This window comes from Pongo pygmaeus, chromosome 15 (assembly GCF_028885625.2).
Source record: "Pongo pygmaeus isolate AG05252 chromosome 15, NHGRI_mPonPyg2-v2.0_pri, whole genome shotgun sequence".
NCBI lineage: Eukaryota > Metazoa > Chordata > Mammalia > Primates > Hominidae > Pongo > Pongo pygmaeus.
The window spans coordinates 58,914,842-58,940,708 of NC_072388.2; the positions used below are offsets into that span (position 1 = coordinate 58,914,842).

At 37.7% G+C, this 25,867-nt stretch overlaps 1 pseudogene; it reads left to right on the top strand.

Annotated features, from left to right (window-relative positions):
- The first annotated feature begins 930 nt into the window (after window positions 1-930).
- On the top strand, window positions 931-1,565 carry LOC129013025 (proteasome subunit alpha type-3-like; annotated as a pseudogene).
- The last annotated feature ends 24,302 nt before the right edge of the window (window positions 1,566-25,867 follow it).

Sequence of the window (25,867 nt, forward strand, 5' to 3'; positions counted from 1 at the left end):
ACTGATGCTGTTATTTATATGAGATGAATTCCTAAGGGTAAAATTGCCAAATTAAGAGTATATTTAGATATGTTTAGATATGCAAATACTTACCATTGTGTTTTAATTGACTACATATTCAGTATAGTAACATGCTATACAGGTTTGTAGCCTAGGGTATAGTATCTATCCTAGGTGTGTAGTAAGCTATACCATCTAGGTTTGTTTAAGTACACTCTATAATGTTCATATAATGACAGTATCACCTAACAACCAATTTCTCAGAATGTATTCCCATCATTAAGCAACACATGGCTGTATTTGTTCCTTTATACTCCGTATTACTTCATGCTATTTCAAATTTTGTGTTCTTTTAAATTGTGTTTTCTAGTTACTTGCTGCTGGTATATGAATATGAAATTAATTATTATAAATTGCTTCTATAACAAGGCACTGTGCTAAATTATCCTATTTTTAAATTCTATATGTTTTCTATGTAATTAAACCTATTATTTATAATATAATGATAGTCTAATTTCTTTTTCCAATTCTTATGTCTTGATTTCTTTTTTTTTTTTTTTTGCACTGTCAGAAATTTCTAATACAGTGTTGACTTGAAGTGATAAAATGGGTGACATTGCCTAGTCCCTAACTTTATTAGGAGTGCTTAAAATTTTTCTGATTTAGGATTATGTTTGCTGAAGTTTTTCATAAATAGATAGGTAGGCAGAATCTTTAGGTGAAGAATGTTCTGTTTCTTTTACCCTCAATTTTTTATTACAGAAGTTTCCAAATGTACAAAAGTTAAAAGAATAGTACATGATCATCCATATACCCACTAACTATTAGCAATTTGTCATATTTGTTTCATCTATAAGAAATATAAATGGGGCTATGAAGGCTGTGGGAAATAGTATAGTTATTGAAATCATACATAAACATAGCATTGTCTTTGGGGTCTAAAAAAATTAGTGCTTTCTAAACTTTATGAAAGAGTTTCCAACAAACGACTTATTAATGTTGATCAGCACATTGGATCAGAATGTTGGAATGCTGGCAGCAGGTTTGTTGGCAGATGCTTGTTCTTTAGCAGACATAGCAAGAGAAGAAGTTTCCAACTTTAAATCTGACTTTGGCTATAACCCTCCACTAAAACATCTTGCAAACAGAGTGGACATGTATGTACATGCATATACACTCTACAGTGCTGTTAGATCTTTTGCCTTCAGTTTCGTGTTAGGGTCTTACAGTATGAATGACAGTGCACAATTTTCCATGATTGACTCATCAGGTGTTTTATATGGTTATTGGGCCTGTGCCACTGGCAAAGCCAGGCAAGCTGTAAAACAGAAATAGAAAAGCTTCAGATGAAAGAAATGACCTGCTATGATACTGTTAAAGAAGTTGCTCAAGTAATTTACATAGTACATGATGACGTTAAGGATAAAGCTTACAAACTCAGCTGGGTTAGTGGTTTAACTAAAGGAAGACATGAAATTGTTTCAAAAGATATAAGAGAATAAGCAGATAAATATGCTAAAGAATCCTTGAGTGAAGAAGACAAGTCAGATGATGATAATATGTAACATTTACTCCAGCATCTATTCTATGTTAAATTCCTATTACAATCCCATGTAACTATATAGCCCTGTGGATTACACATACCCACTGACCCATTTTTTATTAAATTTTCGTCTTGTAAAAGACAAAACAGAAACAACAACAAGATAATTTTAAAAATTAAAAATATTACCCCACTACTTTCTGGCCTTCATGATTTCTAATGAGGAACCTGCCATCAGTCTTATCAAAGATCACTTGTACCTGATGAGTTGCTTCTCCATCTTTGTCTTTTGATAATTTGATTATGTGTCCTGGCATGATTCTTTTTGCATTTATCCTTCTTGGAGTTAATTGAGCTCCTTAAATGCTTAGGTTCATGTTTTAATTTTTAAAAATCAAATTCAGGAAATTTTAAGCCATTATTTGTTCAAATATTTTTTCTGACCACTTTGTCCTCTCCTCTCCTTCTGGGATTCCCAATATGTGTATTTGCTTTGCTTAATGGCATCCCATAGGTCTCTCAGGCACTGTTTGTTTTTCTGCATTCCTTGACTGAATAATTTCAAAGGACCTATCTTTATGTTTGCTAATTATTTCTATCATCCTGCTCAAATACGCTGTTAAAATTCTCTAGAGAAATTTTTATTTCAGTTACTCTACTTTTCAGGTCTAGAATTTCTGTCTGGTTTCTTTTTATAATTTCTATATTTTATTGATATTTTCTATTCATTTATCATTTTCCTGATTTTCTCTCACACTTTGTCCATGGTTTCCTTTAGCTCTTTGAGCATATTTAAGACAGCTTGACTAGGTAGTCCAATGTCTGTGCTTCCTCAGAGATAGTTTTTGTTCACTTCTTCTGTGAATGGGCCACACTTTCTTGTTTCTTTGCATACTTTATAATTTTTTGTCAAAAATGGAAACTTAAAAGCAAGATAAAGAACAGTATTATTTGTTTAATAAACTCTTATATAGCCACGCATTTTTCTGAATGTTTTACAAATATGAAATCATTTAGTCTTCTGAACAATCCTGTGAGATAGTGTTGTTATTATGTTCATTTTACAGGTGAGAAAACTGAGGGATAGAGAAGTTAATGTCATTGCAGCTAGTAAATGGCAGGGCTGGGATTTGTAGGAGGTGGAACTCTAGAATCTGTGCTTTTTATCACTATGTTATATTTCATCTCTGTAGCTAGAGATTACTCTTTTTTTCCATTTATTCTTTATCATGGTAAAATACACATAACAAAATTTACCATTTTAACTATTTTTAAACATACAATTCAATGGCCTTAAGTATAATCAAATTGTTGTGCAAATGTGATCCAAATTTGCAAACATTTTTTCATTATCTCAAACTGAAACTCTCTACCCATTAAACAATAACTCCCTATCATCTTCCCCTGGCCCTGGTAACTACTATTCTACTTTCTTTCTCTATGAATGTGAGTATTCCAGGTACCTCACATATATGAAATCATATAATATTTGTCCTTTGATGTCTAGCTTATTTCATTTAACATAATATCCTCGAGGTTCTTTCATGTCATAGCATGTTTTGGAATTTCATTGCTTTTTTAAGGCTGAATAATATTCCTATATATGTATATGCTACATTTTGTTTATCCATTCATCTGTCAATAGAAATTTGGATTGTTCCCAAATTTTAATGAATAATACTATGAATATTGGTGAATATTTGTGTGACAGAAAGATAAATATTGATACTCTTAGTCATATGTGGAAGCCAGAAAAGTAAGCTCATAAAAGTAGAGAGTAGAATTATGGTTCTTAGAGGCTGGGGAGGGTGGGGGCAAGAGAAGGACAGAGAGAGGTTGGTTAACAGACACAAAATTACAGCTAGATAGGAGGAATAAATTATTGTGCTCTATAGTACTATAAGAACTATATTCTGAATATAGTTAATAATAATGTATTAATTATTCAAAAAGCTAGAAGAGAGGATTTTGAATATTCCCCACACAAAAAATGATAAATGTTTGAGGTGATGGATATATTAATTACCCTGATTTGATCATTGCACATTGCATACATGTATTGAAATATTACTCTGTATCCCATAAATATGTACAATTACTACATGTCAACTAAAAAGGAAAAATATTTGTGTAAGTTCCTGCTTTCAATTCTTTTTGGTATAGACCCAGAAGTGTAATTACTGGATTATATTATAATTCTGTGCTTAACTTTTTAAAGAACTGCTATGTTGTATTTCACAGTGGCTGTATCATTTTACATGTCCATGAGCAACACATAAGGGTTTCAATTTCTCTGCGTTACTAGCCACATTGTTATTTTCTAGTTTTTGATAGTAACCATCCCAATGGATGTAAAATGGTATCTCATTATTGGTTTTGATTTGCATTTTCCTAATAGTGATGTTGAGCATCTTTTCATGTGTTTATTGCCCATTTCTGTATCTGCTTTGAAGAAATGCTGTATCAAGTCCTTTGCCCATATTTGAGCTGTTTTGTTTGTGTGCTGTTGTTGTTGTTGTTTTGCTATTGTGAAGTTATAAGAATTCTTTATATATTTTGAATATTAATCCATTATCAGATATATGATTTGCAATTATTTCTTCCATTTGCTGGTTACATTTTTACTCTCTTTGATAACTTACCACTTTAGTTCCCTTTTTCTTCATTCAGTATTCACTTTTGGAGCTGTAAATTTTTTTGTCTGTTTTACAGAGTTCTCACAAAGTTGATTCTGAGAGTTTTTGCTTGAGTTTTTTATTTTTCTGTGGAGAGACATGCTCTGGGAGCTACCTACTCTACCATTTTTGCTGACATTACTCTATCTGCCTTTTTCTATAAATAAAGTTTTATAGGAATACATCTTTGCCCACTCATTGTTATACTGTCCATGGCTGCTGTGTTAGGTATCTCCTGACATGGATCCCTCTCCCTTAGTATTCACATCCTTATGCAATTCTCCTGTTTGAATGGGGGCTGGATCTAGTCACTTGCTTCTAACAAATACAGTAGAGCAAAAGTGATGGGAAACTGGATATGGTTGCATGCATCTGTAGTCCCAGCTACTGAGGAGGCTAAGGTGGGAGGATTTCTTGAGCCAGGTAGTTCAAGGCTATAGTGCACTATGATAACACCACTGAATAGCCACTACGCTTCAGCCCGGGAAACATAACAAGACCCCATCTCAGAAAAAAAAAATGATGGGATGTCATTTCTGTGGTTCAATTTGAAAAGACTGTGACCTCCTCTTGCTATTATTCTCTCGCTCTCGCCTTCCTAGCTTGCAGGCATGGATGCAGCAAGCTGCCATGTGTGCAAGGCCCACAGGCAAGGAACTGAAAGTGGCCTCTGCCAACAAGGAATTGAGGCTCTCAGTCAAACACTCTATGAATCCAATCAACAACCACATAAGTAAGCTTCAAATCAGATCTTTTCCCAGTTGAGCCTTCATAAGAGACCATATGGCTGGCCTACACCTTGATTATAGCCTTGTGAGAGACCATGAAGCAGAGAACCCTGCTAGTTTCTGCCAGGATTTTGAACCACAGAAACTGAGATAATAAATGTGTGCTGTTTTATGCAACTAAACTTTGGGTAAATTGTTACAAGGTATAGACAACTGATACAGCTGTTTTTGCATGACGACACTAGAGTTGATTATTGTGAGAGGAACCATATGATTCACAAAGAATAATGCATTTACTATCTGGCTTTTTACACAAAAAGTTCTGTGTGAGAATGCAAGCAAGGAGGCTGGCAGTATAGTCTTCCATGACTCAGAAAGGAGGGAAGAACCAGCTCCACGAGCACTAGTAACTAGATGAGCTACATGAGCACTAGATAATTACTGCCCTCTGATGTCCTGATGTACATCAAGTGTCTATCTTGAACTCAAACTGCTTTCTTGGTATGACGTCAGAACTTCTTCTTAAGTGTATAAAAGTTGAAGGCTCGGGAGAGCCAGTGATATGTGCGTTCTCCCACACCACTCAAAGTCTGGTCCCCTTTATTTCCTGGAAAGTCCTGCAAAGGCTTTGGAATGAGACTACTTCAGTGATTCTGATGATGAGTGATGCTTGGAAATTACCACTTTAAACTTCCCCAGAAAATCTCTTTTACAGAATTAATGTACTTAACATACTGGTTCACAGAATAAGTGCTTCTTAAAGCAAAAGGGAATTTCCCCTCTATCTGGGCCAAATGTTTCATTTTCTAGGTGAGAAAAATGAGGCTTGGAGAGCTTAAAAGGCTGTCTAAAGGCCACAGAGCCCCAGGTTTAGAGGAAAAGTGAAAGCAGATTCATTAATTCTCAGCCCAGGGCTTTTAAAAACTATTATTTAATTCAGTCTTTGAGCAAATTATCACAAGATCTGATTCAATTAAATGTGAATTAATGTGATTTTACTGCATTAAGAATCATCTGATCTGCATGTTGGTTGAACAATTTACGTCAAGAAAAGTCTTTTATTACTTAATTTGCTTTTTTTTATGCATACATTAAATTTTAATTACTGAATTATGTTGCCATCAAGAATTATTGTTTTTCAAATTTAACTGACATTTATAGGGAAAATACTTTTTTTTGTTTCTCTTTTTATGTTTTTTTCTTTATTATTATTATTATTATTATTATTATTATTATTATACTTTAGGCTCCATGGTACATGTGCGCAACATGCAGGTAAGTTACATATGTATACATGTGCCATGCTGGTGCGCTGCACCCACCAACTTTATAATACTGAAGGCACCCATAAATAAGTCAGCATCGCCCTCTACTGGATGATTTGTGTTTATTACTCATTCGTTGTATCCAACATGATTTATGTAGAATTTTGGATATTTTTTCTTAATTTCAATGAAAGGTACATGAAAACCAGGACATTCCAGCTGTTTGGATATTCCCCTGTGCCTGTTAATCCGGTCAGATAACATTTTCCTCTTCCAAAAGAGGCCTTGATTTTCTAGATTTGAGAATTATAAGTTTAAACAGTGAATTCCAACGTGTCAACAAAGAAGGAAAAGACAGAGTCAGAGAAACCAAGAGATGGAGATAGAGATGAGGAAAAGCTAGAGAGAGATATTAGAAGAGAGAGTCAATTCTGGTCAGAGTGAAAGCAGACTGTTTTTCTACTTTGGCAGCTTCAAAAATAAACTCAAATAAATGCTTTCTTTGTGGCATCACTAGCTGCAGTTTTTATAATGCATATGCTAGTTCTAGCTCATGGGATAAACTTTTTATCTTCTTGAGACCACATTTAAGCTGTGAGCTGGGTTGACTACAATGATCGGTTCTTCTGCCTGTGAAAATGGTATGCTCCTAATCAAAGCAGATTAAATTGTGGTTGGTTGGAAGTCAGCCAGCAAACTGTTAATAGCATTAAAACTGACTGAATTGTGGCTTCAATTTTGACATATAAGGTAAGAAAAAATAAACAGTAATAAAAAGATACCACTGCACAATTAGCTCTTACATTACAAAAAAAGAAGAAAGAATAACTAGTATAAATTAAATTATGTGATGTAAATTACTATAACAAGAACATCTAGACGCAGTTGTAACAAGGCAAATGCAAATGCAGAGTGAGTCATCATTTCTGGTTTAAGTATCCGCAGCCCAGACTCTTCAGCCCTGACCTCTATCATCTAGCCCAGAAACAGCTTCAGATCCTGGAAAGAATATGAGCTTTGGCATAGACACACCTGCATTCAAATTGCAGCTCTGCCACTGTGTGGCCTTGAGAAAAGCCTTGCTTTCCTTATCTGTAAGGTGGAGGTAATTGTATATAATTCATATAGTTTGGGAGAAATTAAATGAAATAAAGCATAGAAATCACTTAATACAGTATCTGCTGTATATGGCTACTACACAACTCCAGGTGACACACACAGGCCATCATTTCCAAGCAACACATCCAAAACTCTCTCTCTTTCTACTTCTTCGTCCCTGATTACTATCTCCACTATTCACATGGTTGTCCAAGCCATAAGTTTGAGCGCCACCCCAGATTCCATGTTCCTGCTCACCTCCATATATGCTTGCAAAACTTCTACTCTGTCTTCAAGACAGTTCAGGTGTCACCTCTCCTGGGAAGAATCTGGATTTCTTTGCCCCTCACAGACTAAGTTCTTGTTCTACTCCCATGTTCCCAAGCGCCCCATATATATGTCTATTAGACAGCTAGTTATACCATATTGTTGTGACTTGTTTTTCTTTCCCACTGGGCTGTAAGTACTTTTAGAGCAGAGAATTATATATGATTCAAAGTTTTATCCCTAAGTTATACCATTGTACCCGCCACATGAAAATGCTGGAAAACATTTGTAGTATAAATGAATCAATGACCACATAAACGTGTTGGAGTTTCTTTTGTTTTATTTTAGCTATATGTATGTATTTGTTATTTATTTTTTAGAGACAGGGTCTTGCTGTGTCTCTGGGCTGGAGTGCAGTGGCCTCGTCATAATTCACTGCAGCCTGGAATTCCTAGGCTCAAGCCATTCTCCCAGGTCAGCCTTCCCAGTAGCTGGGACTGTAGGAGTATGTTACTACCCCCTGCTAATTATGTAAATTATATTTTTTGTAGCAACAGGATCTCACTACATTGCCCAGGCTGGTCTCAAACTCCTGGCCTCCAATCCTCCTCCTTCGGCTTCCCAAAGCACTGGCATTACAGGCGTGCGTCACGGTGCCGGGCTTGGAGTTTCTTAAATGTTCATCTCACCCCTTTCCTCTATAGATTCTGAACCAATTGAACAACAGTCAGGTGTGATATGAAGAATGCTACATGGGCCAGGTGAGATGGCTCACACCTGTAATCCCAGCACTTTGGGAGGCTGAGGCGGGAGGATCACTTGAGGTCAGGAGTTGGAGACCAGCCTGGCCATCATGGTGAAACCGCGTCTCTACTAAAAATACAAAAATTAGCTGGGCTTGGTGGCAGGCACCTGTAATCCCAACTACTCGGGAGGCTGAGGCACAAGAATCACTTGAATCTGGGAGGAGGAGGTTGTAGTCAGCTGGGAGCACACCACTGCACTCCAGCCTGGGTGATAGAGCGAGACTCCGTCTCAAAAAAAAAAAAAAAAAAAAAAAGAATGTTACATGGACCAGACCTTCAGGAAAGACCAGGATTCCTATTCCTTCCCCCAGGTTTAGATTTCTTGACCCTGTAAATCAGCTAAGATTTCCTCAGCAGCCACCTTCCCACTGGGGAAACAGCTACCTGCCTCATACCTACCAGCATGGAGTGAAAAACAAGCCTGCCTCTGGAAGCTTGTCATTGGACGTTGATCCAGGTGTGATTACCCCATAGAATCAGGAACAGAGGAAAAAATATGCCCTTTGCAGGCAGGGCAGTTCTTAAAATGAGAATGCTTACATCAGTGCAGGTTGCTCCCTGCACAGGGTGCCAGCCAAGGAGCAGGTGGGGATTGAAATCCAGTCCACATTTCACGAGCCAAGCCATACTCACTGGTTTGAATCCATGTTACATAAAGATACCATCTGTCCATCAAGCCATGTGGACAGAGGGCTGTGTCCACCCAGAGGGAGCCCTTTTGTGTCATCTGTACAAAAGCTCCATGTGAACTCATGGGGTTCTTTTCCCCAAATCTCACCAATCAAATGAGTCTTTTCTACTCCCTTGTAGAGGAATATCATAGTTGGAAGTAAGGCCAGAACTTCCCTTCTGAATACTTGCAAAAGAATCTAAGTTTTATTTTTATGAGCTAGGAAAGGAAGGGAAGAGTTCTACCTAAGAGAGATAAGCAGGGAGAAGAGAATTGGCATTAATTGAACATATACTGTATGCTGGGCATTGGAGAGCATGTGATATGGATAAGCTATTTCATATTATTTGACCAAGTGTGTTAAGATTGATATCTTCAGATGAGCATCTTGAAGATTACATTAAAGAAGACCACACATCCAAAAGTGATGACACTTGAATCCAAAGTCCATCATCTACTACAACTCTGTGGTACTTTGTACTCTTTCAACAAAAAGTCCTACTGGCAATGACTATTCTTTAAGATTTCCAGGAGCTGAGGAGCATGACGCTGAACAATACAGACACAACTGTTATCCCACGATCTGCAATGAGAAACACAAACCAGGCAGGACCAACTTTTTAGACGGGTGTGTTCCAAAAGTTCACTCCAAGACTAATGCTTAGCAAATATTTTTTCTAAGTTATAAATAAAGATTACTTTCCTGAGTTAGCTCAAAAAATTGTTTTCAGTGTGGTTTGGACCCTTAACCCCTGAGATAGAGCTTCCCTGATTCTCTCTGATCATCGAGTCCCACTGGGTACCTTTGTGAGCCAGTAAACTCCCAGGTGGACTAGCTGTGTAAATGGGGCGGGGGGGGGCTCATAAAGCAAGCAACATAAAACGAAGGGTCTATGTAAAAAGTCCTACAAATATGGCTTTGAAAATCTGTATTGCAGGGTTTCTCAAACTCAGCACTATTAACATTTTGGGCCAGATAATTCTTGGTTGTAGGGGGCTGTCTAGCACATTATAAGATGTTTAGCAGCATCCCTGGACTTAACCCACTAGATGTTAGTAACAACCTCCCACCATCACAAGTTATGATAATCAAAAATGTCTCCAGACATTGCCAAATGTCCTGTGTGGGACCAAAATAGCTCTCCGTTGAGACTTCGGAGTGCAATGGCTTCTGAACAATGGCCTATGACCATTTAGGTATTCCGTAACTCTCAAAGGCTTAAAACCCAGGTTCTGTGAATAAATTCGCTAATGTGTAAAAAAGCATAACATCTTAAAAAGTAAAACACAATTTTTGTTGGTTGTGAAGGGCTATTTAAAAATTTTTAAAGATTTAATACCTCTAAATACCTAGATTTTTTAATACCTAGAAAGATTTAATACTTTTTCTCATATAAAGGATGATTGAAGATTGTTTTTCAATCTCAAATAAAATATACTGTTCCCCAGACAGTGTAAGACATTTTAGATTAAGAATTAATTAAGAATTATGATACTCTTGTTTTCAGGTGGTAATTTAGTATCAACAACAGGCCTTTTCTTTGGCTATAAACAGAAAAATGTGGGTGTGGACATAATGAAGCAATTGTACAGTTTGAAATAGTGAATAACTCACATCCCTCATAGAGAAAGGGTCATGCTACCTTCACAACGCAGGCCAAGAAAATTCCCATGATCTAAGCCACATAGAAGTTTCAGATTCCACAAAATACTTTGAGCTCCCTCCTTTATTCTCTCATCCCACTATTCTCTGTTTTTGAATGATCAAAAAGTGAAGTTTCCTTCACTTTTGGGCTAATGCCCAAATGCCCCCTGGGAAAGTTCAACTTCTCTTTTATTTGAAAATTAAAATTCTTATCTGATGAACTTCAAAATCTCCATCCAAAGATGAATACAGAGGTTATGAGTTGCTCTAGCTCTCTAAGTGCTACATAAAACAGACGAAGGAATAGAATTCCATGACTCTGCCTTCCCAGTCCGCTATAGACATTATTATAATTCTCCAACTGAAAGCCAAATTCTGGCTATAAATTCTGGCTATATTACCATTAAGCTGACTTCTCATCCACACTTTCTTATACCAACACTTTCAAAAAGAATTGAAAACATATATGGTTTGTATATAAGCAGAGTATAGCGGCTGAGAGCTGGGATGCTGGCACCCAATGACTTCAATGCAGAATCTCGGTTCTGCCACTTACTAGCTTGTGACCCTGAGACCCTCCACCTCAACCTCTGTGTGCCTGTTTCCTCATCTATCCAGTGGAGATAATAAAAGTGTTCATGCCTTAAGGTAGTTATAAGGAATTAATGAGTTAATATTTGTAAAGTGCATAGATTGGTGTCTAACACATAGTAAGTGCTAAAAAGGTATCTGTTAAACAAAATTATACAATAAATGGAGCAACACAAGGCCTTTGTCCCATTATTACAATCATGAAATGCTCTAGGGGAAAAATGAGAAAACAGGCTTTTTGTTTTTGCTACTGGCACTTCCTTCTTCCAGTCCCTTCTTCCTTTTTCTGTGTCTATTTCACGTCTTCTTTCCAGGTTCCTACCAGGGTGTTAGCAGAGAACAACTGGTGATGCTTAAGGTGCCAGTCTAAGCTTCCTTCGCAGAGGGGCCTTTGAATTTCCCCTGGAGACTCTGAAAGGCTAAAAAGCCCGCAGAACTTAAAGAAGTGAATCTCTAGCCCTGCACCTTAAGTGAGGAGTTGTATTTTCAGAGAGGGGGACCCTCCAGGCCTGGTCTGAACACTCCTCAGGCTGGCCCTGGGGAGAACAGTAATGCAAATTCATACCTTTGAGCTAAAAAATTAAATTTAAAAAATAAGCAGCCTCAAGTTTCTGCATTCTAGCATATGGCAATTGTGGCACTGTCTTGAAATGAGTCATCTGAAGCCCAAGTTAGAAGCAGACATAATTTCCAGATGTCAAAAAAATATTTTTCCCTAAACAGAAAAGCAAGCAAGATGGAGTGCAGTTTTCAAAACTGCTTATTTTACTAGCTGTTAATGTTTACTCACTTCTGATTTTCCCAAGATTATCCCCTTGTAAGCTGTGGCCTAAATGCATTTAAATTGCCTTTGAATATCCCAAGCAATGCTTACTACCATGGAAACAGAACCAAGGATATGCAAGATGACTCCTCTGGGGCATAATTTGGTGCTCTAGATACTTTTGATTGGTTGCTCCCTGCTCTGTTACCTCTTCTCTGAAATGTAATCATGCTGGTTGGATTTATTTTTATTATCCACAGGAGCACACAATTCACCAAGTAGTGGAAAATGCCATTCATTCATCAAAGTCCTTCCAGAGATACATGGGCGGCATTAGCGAGCAAATCCTTATGTGTCAGAAAACACGGGCAGATTGCTCCAGAAGAATTTGGGCCTTTGCCCAACAGTCTAGGAGATAACCTGCACCTTTAAAAATGTTATTGGTGTAGGAGAAAGGACTACAGATTGGTGCCCCAAAGAATGCTGCCTAATGCCCTGGTTCTGGAGAATGTAAGTGGGTAGTTGTACACTTCTGTATAAAAGGTATATGAAATAATAATAATAAGGGATGAAAACAGAAATATCCAATTCCTGGCTTTGTTGTTAATGTATTTATAACCTCAATAAAATTACTTAGCTCTGTTTTTTTTAATGTAAAATGGCCATTTGTAGAGTGGAGTGGAGAATAGGGCTTGGGTTCAGTTTGAGGTCAATCTTTGTAAACTAATGAATCCTTTGGATGAAGGATCTAGGCATAAAGAACAAATAGTATTTCCCTTGCCTATCTCATCAATCCACAATGAAGATGAGAGAAAAATGTCAAGGTCAAGTCTGTTGTTTTTGTTTAAAAAATACCATCTGAGACGAGAGCATCTATCTTAGCCACTTGAAGGGATAATGTCCTTATGCTTCCTACAAAACTTGATTCGTGTAATATGCACAAACACAAAACAAACAAATACTGTGATTTTTGGATTCATATTTCCTTCTCTTTTTGGAGTGCCTTGAAATTCTCTGGGCATATGTCAATGCATGGGAACAGAGACCAGCTGCTTCTTGGAATAAATATCACAGCAATGAAAAGATGCAAAGGCCAGAGTTGGACAAGCTGAGGCTACCTGACCTTCACTCTGCACAGAAATGATTGTGGCATTTAGATGTTGATAGATGTTGATTAAAACATTGACAACTAAGTTTAAGCTCTATAGTACAGAAAAGTTCCTGTATATCTCTAAGAATATGTTAATAAATATATTTACAGATATTTCTAATAGAAAAATTGGCAAGGAAGGTGGACTGATAGTTTATGTAAATGAATATAAAATTAGTTTATAAAAACTTGAGGGGAAATTTAATTAATAATCAGAAAAATGAAAAAAACACTATTTTATAACTGATTCGCAAAAACAATTTAATCATTTAATGCTGGCAGAGTTATGGAAAATGAGGCAGACATATGTCATGTTTGTGGCCAACGGTATCTTTTTTACAATGCTCTTATATTTGGAGAAGTTCTTATGAGTTCTACCTCTTAAGGAAAAATAAATAACTTATTTTCCCAACCTCCTTTGCAACAGAGACATAGACATGTAACCTAGGCTCCACCAATCAAATATAGCCATTGAGATTTTGTTAGAGAAGAAGGAAAAGGGAGGGTGCAGATGCTGCACAGAGTTTATTTTCTGATGGAAATGACAGCAGAGTTCCTGGCACCAGCCAGTGCCCAGACACAGCAAATTAGCTGTGGTGGTATTTCCTGATGGCAGCAGCATGGTTTTCTCCAAAGCAGATCTGGAGGGTGATGTGAGCATCCTTCATGGCTGTGTAGTCTTCCAAGAAAGACTTACTCTCTGGACTTCTAGAAGGATCGATTAATTCCTAAGGACGCTGGTTAAATACAGTATGTTCATTTGTATATCCTGGGTGCAAATATAAATAGGAATGCCACTTTAGTATTGTATATCAAGTTCCAGAAAAAAAATTATCTTGCATTTATTAAGCCTTCTTATAAAAATATATGCCAAGGAAATAGCCCAAAAGAAGAAAAATGGCAATATGAAAGGACAATTTAAAATTTCAAAGGATTGGAAACAACCTGCAGGCTCACCAACGAGGTAGGAGTTAAGTAAGTCATGGCATACTCTTGGTAGTCAGTAGAATGCTAGCATTTCTACGTGGTAGGGGCTTGGGATACACTCTTTTGTAAGAGGGAGGACCAGGGACTTAAATCTGCATTTAGATAGAGTACATGCTCTTTTTACTTAGTTGGAATATTTATTTGGGGTTGCTTGTGGGTAATGAAGAACGGGACTGGAGGGCATTAAAACTTGCCCCAACCATCTCTCTATTGGCAAACTATTACACAGTGAATAAAATAACTACTAGGAAGTGTTTGGGTTTTTTTAAGTTTTTAATTTTGGGGGGTACATTGTAGGTGTATGTATTTATAGGTTACTTGAGACATTTTGATACAGGCATGCAATGCTTAATAATCATATCAGGATAAATGGGGTATCAATCACTTCAAGCATTTATCCTTTGTGTCACAAACAATCCAATTATACGCTTTAGGTATTTTTAAGTTTATAATTAATTTTTATTGACTATAGTCACCCTGTTTTGATAGCAAATACTAGGTCTTATTCATTCATTCTATTTTTTGTACCCCTTAACCATTTCCACTTTCCCCTTCTGACCCCCAGTACCCTTCCCAGCCTCTGGTAACCATCCTTTTACTGTCTATCTCCGTAAGATCAATTGTTTTCATTTTTAGCTCCTGCAAATAAGTGAGAACATGTGAAGTTTGTCTTTCTGTGCCTGGCTCATTTCACTTAACATAATGACCTCTAGTTTCATCCATGTTGTTGCAAATGACAGAATCTCATTCTTTTTTATGACTGAATAGTACTCCATTGTGTATATGTACCACATTTTTTTTATTCATTCAACTGTTGATGGCCACTTAGGTCCAAATGTTGGCTATTGTGAATAGTGCTGCAATAAACATGGGAGGGCAGATATCTCTAATATACTGATTTCCTTTCTTTTGGGTGTATACCTGGCATTGGGATTGCTGGATCGTATTGGTAGTTCTATTTTTAGTTTTTTTAGGAACCTCCAAACTTTTCTCCATAGTGGTTGTATTAATTTACATTCCCACCAACAATGTACAAGTGTTCCATTTTCTCTACATCCTCACCGACATTCATTATTGCCTGATATAATGAATAAAAGGCTTTTGGCTTAAAGCCATTTTAATTGGGGCGAGATGATATATCATTGTGTTTTGATTTGCCAGGAAGTTTTTGCAGCAATATAGAAAAATATTCATATGTTTTTAAAGGAATAGAACAAAACCCCAAATTATATCTATGATGTGACGACTAGTGTTATGTAAAAAATTGAAATAGTTTTCTGCCAAGGTTTTTCAGTGCAATGAATATTTTTGTGCTTTGCAAAATTATCGTAAGTGTTCAAAAGTATATCTTCTCTTTGGCAATGTCTCACTGATGTTATGGTGATATCGCTACCTGCTCAGTGAGGATGGCTTTGACACCTACTGTCTTTTGGCAGAGTTAGACTCAATCTGAGCCTTAGGTGATATGGCTTCTTTGGGTATTCATGGATCCACAGGGCCAAAGGGAAGAGAAATCACTGTGTAAAATCTCCAGCCACATAGGCCTTTCCACCAGAATTATAAACACGCACCTGCTCGCATGGGGAATGGGGGAGTGCTGGAGGGAGGGTAAATTGGCAAACCTCTTTGGCATTCTCTAATAAAGTTGGAGCTATCCATACCTCATGACCCAGAAATGCCACTCCTAGATGTTTATCCTGGGGAAACTATAGGCACATATGCGTCAGTAAATATGCCCGAGAATGTTTATAATAGCACTATTCCTATTCAACAAAAACTAAAACAACTTAAATGTTCGTCACTAGTAGGATGGATAAAAATGGGTAAATACATAGTGTAATCACGTAATGCTATACAAAAATGAGTCTATATATAAACTACATTTAGACTCAACAAAATGGACGATGCTCAGAAACATAACGATGAATGAAGGCAGCAAGATATATGGTATGATTCCATTTGTAAAAAGTTTAAAAACAGGCAAAATTAAGCTGTGCTATTAAGGTATGAATATAAAATTGGTAAAACTATAAGGTAGGAAAATGATTATCACAAATGTCAACATAGTGGGTACATCTGAGGGGTGAAGGAAAGAGGGAACTGTGTTTGGAAAGGGGAACATTGGGGCTTCTGCCCTGGCAATGTTATTTCTTGATTAGGCAAGGTTTTTTTTTCACGTTTGTCATTTTGCATTAAACAGTGGGACATTTGTATTTTATGCTTTTTTATGTGTATATTATAGTTTTGTTGTTGTTGTTGAGACAGTCTTGCTCTGTCGCCCAGGCTGGAGTGCAATGGTGTGATCTCAGCTCACTGCAACCTCCACCTCCTGGGTTCAAGCAATTCTCCTGCCTCAGCCTCCTGAGTAGCTGGGATTACAGGCACACACCACCATGCCTGGCTAATTTTTGTATTTTTAGCTGAGACGGGGTTTCACCATGTTTGCCAGGCTGGTCTCAAACTCCTGACCTCAGGTGATCTGCCCATGTCCGCCTACCAAAGTGATGGGGTTACAGGTGTGAGCCACTGCACCCAGTCTATAGTTTATTTTTAAAAAAATAAAAAGAGGAGACTCTAACAAAAAGGTCTGTGTGTCAGGAGTTAGGCAGTGGAGAAATCACATTTCTAGAAACAAAAATCCTCTTCAGGTCACTGAAGTGGGAGTTGAAGAAGTTAGTTTAAAATCTTGATTAATAAAACAGAGCCACCTCAGGGATTTGGTTATCAACGAGGAGGAGGGTTCAGAAACACTACTTAATGAATAAATATGATCTTTTGAATTCCTCCATGGGAAGTCTAGATCACCAGGAATTGTGCCTTTGAAAGACTCCATGGCAGTGGAAAGGAGAGCTCTGTAGGTTGTGGAGGCTGGTGCATGGGAAGGAGTCCTCGCTTAGTTTATGCCTGTATCCTCTCCTGCTTCTGCTTCTTCATCTCATGCAGTATTGACTGAGAAACTCAAGAGGGAGGCATGGACCTGCCAATAGAGAAGTCAAGGTTACAATTTTTAGATCCAAATTAGGGTTATCCATCACTGTCCTAAGTCATGAACACAGGGGTGTTTATTAACTGGTCAATCCACACTGGGCATGGTGTCCCATGAGAGGGCTCTGAAATGAAGGGGAAAAGCATTTCATGAACTGTTAGACTGAAAGCAGGACTCCAACAATCTTAAATGGAACCCAGAATAGCAGCAGAGTCGTGAAGAGTGGACAGTACTTACTACATTGTACTATGGCCAGTGAGGTTACCTGACTCACTCTCCTGCTTATAAACCATTGCCCAGGAAAGTTTCAAGCTAAGTCTTATTGAGCCCTCTTCAAACTGACATGGATAGCAAAATACCTAGCAATTTTTCAGTTGATTGATCAACCTGGGCGGTCTGTCCCATACTAAACATTTTATCAAGAACCAAAACATTGTGTTGATTACCTGTGAATTTGAAATCTGTCATTTAAAGCTCAAGACCTGAAGATTCTCACTGGCATAAGTTTAGTGTTGTGTTCCCGGCATACTATTAAACTAGAAACTTGGAAAGAAACAAAAGAGATTACTTGGTGCTCTTGCAATGTAGTGCTGAACTTAACTTTCTATTGACTCAGTTATTTTACAACTCTGTGGGGGTAGAAGTGAACTTAAAAGTTCTCATCTGGTAGAGACGCAGATAATTTCTTTCTGATAGAAGAGATAACCACAAAAGTTATAGTTATGGCCCTATTGGACATTAACCAGTTTTGTATATAAGCCAGCAATCTTATGCTAGCATTGCCAAAGACACCTAGTTTCTTAAATGCTCTTTGGACAGATTTGAAACTCAACTTGACATCCATAGGCTAAAAAAAGGCCTTTCATTTGTGAAAGACCATGTGAATAACAAAGACTGTGAAGAAGATAAACAGACAAGCTACAGACTGGGAGAAAAACATTTGCAAACTACATATCCAACAAATTAAAACTCAAAACCTAATACTAAAAAAAATAAATGAACTATTCAATTAGAACATGGACCAAAAGCATGAACAGACATTTCACTGAAGATGGTAGATAAGCCCATGAAAAGATGTTCACTAGCTATCAGGGAAGTTAAAATTAAAACCACAATGAGTAATCACTCTATACCTACCAGAAGGGGAAAATAAAAAAAATAGTAACAGAACCAAACTGTGGTGAGGAATGAAGAGAAACTGAATCACTCATACATTGTTGATGGGAATATAAAATGGTACAGCCACTTTGGAAAATACTTTGGTAGTTTCTCTAAAAGCTAAACACACAAATACTCATATGACCCAGCATCTGTACTCTTGGGCATTTAGCCTAGAGAAATGAACTTATACTCACACCAAATGTTGTACACAAATGTTCATATCAGCTTTATTCATAATAGCCAAAACTGGAAACAATCCAGAGGCCTTTCAATGGATGAATGGTTAAATAAACTGTGACATATCTATACCATGAAATACTACTTAGCAACAAAAAGAAACAAACTATTGATACGTGAAATAATGTGGATGAATCTCCAGGGAATTATGATGAGTGGGGGAAAAAGTCAATCCTAAAGAGTTACATACTGTATGATTCTACTGTATTTCTTTAACAACAGTTCAATGTTAACATTTAACATATTTTAACATTTTGAGCATTTAATATTCCTTTATTTAACATTCAATATTTAAAATTATTTAACAAACTTAAGCACATATTTAACATAAAATTTCAGAAATGAAGAACAGACTAGTGGTTTCCAGAGTTAAGAACCAGGGTTGGAAAGTGGGGCAAGGGAGAGGAGAGAGGCAGAGTAAGATAATCAGATAGAACATTCCAGTAATCATCCCCCTAGCAGGAACATCAAATTGAATAACTATCCACAGAAGAAAGCACCTTCATAAGAACCAAAAATCAGGTCAATAATCACAGTACCTAGTTTTAACACCATATCAAGGAAGGAGGCACTAAAGAGGGCATGAAAGACAGTCTTGAATTATCAATACCACCCCTCTCCAATCCTCAGCAGCGGCTACATAGTGCCGAGAGAGAATCTGTGCATTTGGGGGAGGGAGACAAAGTGATTGTGGGATTTTGCATTGGAACTCAGTGCTGCTCTGTCACAGAGGAAAGCAACACGAGGCAGAATTCATCTGAAGCCTATGTAGAGAGCATTCAGACCAGCCTTAGCCAGAGGAGAATTGCCCATCCCAACAGTTGGAATCTGAGTTCCAGCAAGCTCTGCCACCATGGATTAAAGTGCTCTGGGGTCCTAAATCAACTTGAAAGGCCATCTGTGTCACAAGGGCTACAATTTCTGGGCAAGTCCTGTTGCAGTGCTGGGCTTGAAGTCAGTGGTCTGGGGGTGCATATAACCTAGTGAGACAGCAGCCAGGGTGGCCAAGGGAGTGCTCACACCACCCTTCCCCCAACCCCAGGCACTGCAGCTTGCAAATCCAGGAAGGACTACTTCCTTCTGTGTGAGGAGAAGAAGGAGTAAAGAGGACTTTGTCTTGCAACTTGAATATCAGCTCAGCCACAGAAGAATAGGGCACCAGAAAGAGTCCTGATGCCTCCATTGCAGGCTCTAGCTCTTGGATGACAATTCTAGACACATTCTGGGCCAAAAGGGAACCTGCTATTTTGAAGGGAAGGACCCAGTTCTGGCAGGATGCGTCACCTGCTAACTAAAGAGTCCTTGGGCCCTGAATAATCAGCAGTGGCACCCAGGCAGTTCTCACCATAGGCCTTGGGTGAGACTCAGAGCTGTGCTGGCTTCAAGTGTGACCCATCACATTCCCTTGTGTGGTGGTCACAGGGACAGACTCACTCTGCCTGAGAAAAGGATAGGAAATAACAAACGGCACTTTGTCTAGCAGCTTGGGTACCAGCTTGACCACATTGGACTAGAGCACCAAGCAGACTACTGGGGTCCCAGATTCTAGGTCTCGGCTCCTGGACAGCATTTCCGCACCTGCCTTGGACTAGAGGGTAGCCCAATGCCCTGAAGTAAGATACCCAGGCCTGGCAGCATTCATCACAAGCTGACCAAAGAGCCCTCGGACTTTGAGTGAATATTGATGGTAGCCAGGCAGTACTCGCCAGAGGCTCTTTCTGGTTGAAGAAAGGAGAGGAAGGTGTGTGAAAGACTTTGTCTTGTGGCTTAGATGCCAGTTTGGCTGCAGTAGGATAAAGCACCAAGTAAATTCCAAGGTTCCTGGCTCCATGTTGTGGCTCCTAAATGGCATTTCTGGGCCCACCCTAGGCTAGAGGGTGGGAGCTCACTGACCTGACAGCAAGGACACATACCTGGCTGGACTCACCACCTGCTGATTGAAGAGCTCGTAAGCCTTGAGTGAACATCGGCAGCAGCCAGGCAGTGGATGCTGCAGGTGTTGGGTAAGACCCAGTGCAGCCCTGGCTTCAGATCTGACCCAATATGGTCCCAGTGGCCGTGGTCACACGGGGGCTTGTGTCACCCCTCTCCTAGCTCCAGGAAGCTTAGCACAGACACAGAGAGAGACTCCATTTGTTTGGGGGAACATAAGGGAAAAGAGCAAGAGTCTCTGCCTAGTAATCTGGGGAATTCTCTCAGATCTAACCCAAGACCACCAAGGCAGTACCTCTATAACACTGCAAGAGTCACAACTTTACTGGGCTCGGTGGGGGCCCCTAATGCAGATACAGTTGCAGTGACCAAAGACTTACATTGCAGTTGTCAATTCCCTTTGAATACTTGGAGAGCCTTTCCAAGAATAGGTACAAACAAGCCCAGACTGTGAAGACTATAATAAATGCCTAACTTTTCAATGCCCAAACATTGACAAACATCAAGAAGCATAAAACCATCCAGGAAGACATGACCTCACCAGATGAACTAAATAAGGCACCAATGACCAATCCTAGAGTGACAGAGATATGTGATCTTTCAGATAGAGAATTCAAAATACCTGTTTTGAGGGAGCTCAAAAAATTCAAAATAACACAGAGAAGGAATTCAGAATCCTATCACATACATTTAACAAAGACATTGAAATAAAATTTAAAAGTCAAGCAGAAATTCTGGAGCTAAAAAATGCAATTGACATATTGAAGAATACATCAGAGTCTCTCAACCGAATTGATCAAACTGAAGAAACAATTAGTGAACTCGAAGATGGGGTACTTTAAAATGCACAGTCAGTCCAGACACAGTGGTTCATGCCTGTAATTCCAATTCTTTGGGAGGCCAAGGCAAGAGTATTACTTGAGGCCAGAAGTTCAAGATCAGCCTGGGCAGCATAGTGAGACCCCACCTTTTCAAAAACATTTAAAAATGATCTGAATATTGCGGCACATGCTCATAGTTCTAGCTACTTGGGAGGCTGAAGTGGGAAGATCATTTGGGTCTAGGAGTTTGAGGTTACAGTGAGCTATGATTGTGCCATTGCTCTCTATCCTAGGTGGCAGAGCAAGATCTCATCTCAAAAATAAGTTTAAAGGAAAAAAAAAAGAAATAAAATACACAGTCAGAGGAGACAAAAGAAAAAGGAATAACAGAGAATGAAGCATGCTTATGAGATCTAGAAAATAGCCTCAAAAGGGCAAATCTAAGAGTTATTGGATTGAAAGGGGAGGTAGAGAGAGAGATAGGGGTAGAAAGTCCATACTAAAGGATAGTAACAGAGAACTTTCCAAACCTAGGGAAATATATCAATATTCAAGTACAATAATGTTATAGAACACCAAGAAGATTTGACCCAAATAAGACTACCTCAAGACATTTAATAATCAAACTCCCAAAAGCCAACAATAAAGAAAGAATCCCAAAAGCAGCAAGAGAAAAGAAACAATAACATAAAAAGGAGCTCCAATATGTGTGACAGCAGACTTCTCAGTGGGAACCCTACAGGCCAGGAGAGAATGGCATGGCATGACAAATTTAAAGTTCTCAAGGGAAAAATATTTTATTTTAGAATAGTGTATCCAGTAAAAGTATTCTTTGAACACGAAGGAGAAATAAAGACTTTCTGAGACAAACAAAAGCTGAGGGATTTCATGAACACTAGACCTATCCTATAGGAAATGCTAACAGTTCTTCAATCTGAAAGAAGAGGATGTTAATGAGCAATAAGAAATCATCTAGGCTGGGCGTGGTGGCTTATGCCTGTAATCCCAGCACTTTGGGAGGCCAAGGTGGGAGGATCACCTGAGGTCAGGAGTTTGCGACCAGCCTGGCCAACATGGTGAAACCCTGCCTCTACTAAAAATAAATAAATGGTGCTGGGAAACTGGATATCCTTATGCAGAAGAAGGAAACTAGATTCCTATCTCTTGTCATATACAAAAATCAAATCAAAATGGATTAAAGACAAATCTAAAACCTCAAGCTATGAAACTACTAAAAGAGAATTTCAGGGAAACTCTCCAGGACATTGGTCTTGGCAAAGATTTCTTGAGTAATATCCCACCAGCCCAGGCAACCAAAGCAAAAATGGACAAACTGGATCACATCAAGTTAAAAAGCTTTTGCATAGCAAAGAAAACAATCAACAAAGAGACAACCCACAGAATGGGATGAAATATCTGCAAACAAATATTTATCCCTTCATTTCACAAAGGATTAATACCCAGATTATATAAGGAATTCAAACACCTCAATAGGAAAAAATGTGGTAATAATCTAAAAGTGCTAAAAATACGCAAAAGCTCGAAAAGACATTTCTCAAAAGAAGGCATACAAATGGCAGACAGGTATGTGAAAAGATGCTCAACATTATTGATCATCAGAGAAATGCAAATCAAAACTACAAGGAGGTATCATCTCGCCCCAGTTAAAATGGCTTTTATCCAAAATACAGGCAATAATGAATGCTGGAGAGGATGTGGGGAAAAAGGAACCCTCATACACTGTTGGTGGTAATGTAAATTAGTATAACCACTATGGAGTACAGTATTTCCTCAATAACTCACAGAACTACCATGTGATTCAGCAATCCCACTGCTAGGTATACATCCACAAGAAAGGAAATCAGTATATTGAAGAAACGTCTGAAGAAATAAACTCCCATGTCTATTGCAGCACGATTCACAGTAGCCAAGATTTGGAAGCAACCTAAGTGTTCAATAACAGGCGTACGGATAAAGAAAATGTGGTACATATACACAATGGAGTACTATTCAGCCATAAAAAATAATGAGATCCTGTCATTTGCAACAACATGGATAGAACTGGAAGTAATTATGTTAAGTGAAATAAGCCAGGCACAGAAAGACAAACTTCACATGTTATCTCTCATTTGTGGGAGTTAAAAATTAAAACACCTGAACCCATGGAGATAGAGAGTAGAATAATGATTACTAGAGGCTGGGAACGATTGTGGGCAGTGGGGAAAGTCAGGATGGTTAATGAGTATAAAAATATAGTTAGATGGAATGAATAAGAGCTAGTATTTGATAACACAACAGAGTGATTACAGTCAACAATAATTTATTGTACATTTTTAAATAACTAAAAAGATATAATTGGAATGATTGTAGCACAAAGAAATGATAAATGTTTGGTGACGGATATTCCATTTACCCTGATGTGATTATTATGCATTGTATGCCTGTTGAAAAATATCTCATGTACCCCATAAATACATATAACTTCTATTAATATGTATCCATAAAAATTAAAAATTTTAAAAAGTGGAAGGTAGGTGAGGGTATAAATGCAACAGGAGAGATCTTTCTTATGGTAAAGGAACTGCTCCATATCTTGCTTATGCTGGTGAATACCCAAACCTACAGATGTGATAAAATTGTATAGAACTAAACACACACCCATACGCAAATGAGTACAAGCAAAACTTGGGAAATCTGAATAAGATCTACAGATTGTATCAATGCCAACATCTTGATTGTGATATCATAGTATAGTTTTGCAAGATATAACTTTTGGGGGAACCCAGATAATGGGTACATAGATCTCTCTATTATTTTTTACAATTACATGTAAATCTATAATTGTCTCAATTAAAATTTTAACTAAAATGATAATATATGCTCTCTGTAAAAAAAAAGAGAGAAAAATGAAGAAAATCAAAATAATCCTCAATTTCATCACTTAGAAATAAGCAACTGCTAACTTTGAAATATATTCTTTCATCCCTTTAAGAATCCATATTTTAAAATATTGGTATTGAACTGTTTTATAAGCCAGTTTTTTTTTTTTTTTTAACATCGTATACTTTGTTAAGTTTTCCACGTCATTAAATAAACTTTTTTTTTAAGAGGCAGGGTCTAGCAGTGCCACCCAGGCTGGAGTGCATTGGCATGACCACGGCTCACTGCAGCATCAAACTCCTGGGCTTAAGAAATCCTTCTGCCTCAGCCTCCCAAGTATCTGAGACTACGGGTGTGCACCACCATGTCTGGTTTTTTTTTTGGTAGAGATAGGGGGGTCTCACTATGTTGCCTAAGTTGGTCTTGAACTCCTGGCCTAAAGCTCTCCTCCTGCTTTGGCCTCCCAAAGTGCAGGGATTACAGGCATGAGCCACCACTCCCAGCCAAGCACATTGTTTTTAGTGACTGTATATTATTCCTTCATATGGAAAATCCAATTTATTTACCCAATCCTTTGTTTTGTTCTATTTTTTCCTACTATGAGAAATGTTCAGTATCTTTACAGATAAGCCTTTGGCCACATTCCCAATTATTTCCGTCCAACAAATTTTAAGAAGTGGAATTACTAGTCAAAGGCTATAAGCATTTTTAAGACTTTTGACACACCACTAAAATACTCTGAAGAAATGTTGCAGCAAAATACACTCCTATTAACAGTACTTGAAAATATCCATTCCCCAAACTCTCACAAATACTGGGGATTATAATTTACTAAAAGTTGTAAATTCGTTAAGAGAGATATAGTATCTCATTTTAAAACTGCATTCCTTCAAATATTAATCTAACTGAAATTTCTTATTTGATTTTGGTCATTTAATGTCTTTTGGGAATTTACCTTCCATGTCCTTTACCCATTTCTCTGTTTCAGTGGGCATCATATTTTCTAACTGATTTATAAATGAGCTTTATCAAGTAATGCTCTTGACCTCATATGCAACTTTTCCCCCAGTTCTTTAATTTTTTTATATACAGAATTTTAATAATTGTACATATTAAAGTCTATTTAGCTGTTTCTTTATGGCTTCTCCTTTATTTTTAAGTAAAGTCCTTCCTTTCCTTGATAGCTGATTATAGTTATCTTTATACTCTATCCTTACTTTTCATCCTTTCATATTTTTATTTTGTTTTTACATTTAACCTTTATCCGCCTGTAACTTAGTTTGGTATAAATGATAAAAAACAGATTTGATGACTTTTCCAAATGTCTCACCATTTGTCTTACCACTATTTATTGGGTGGCTCAATTTGTCTTCCCAAATTTCAAATGTCAATCTTGTTAGTACTAAATTCATGTGTGTGTTTGGGGTTGCTTTTAGAGGTTTCTATTCTGTTCCATTGTTCTGTTTACTGTTGCTACAGTCTCATTTTATTTCACTGATTATACTGATAGGTGGTATAAAAGACAGTAATGCCTGGAAATGCAAGTCTTCATTTTATCATTGTTCTTTTTAAGTTTTCCTGACTATTCTCATCGGTATGTTTAACATATTTTTTGCTGACTTGAGCATCCAACAAAATATATATGTAGCTGTGACCTATACT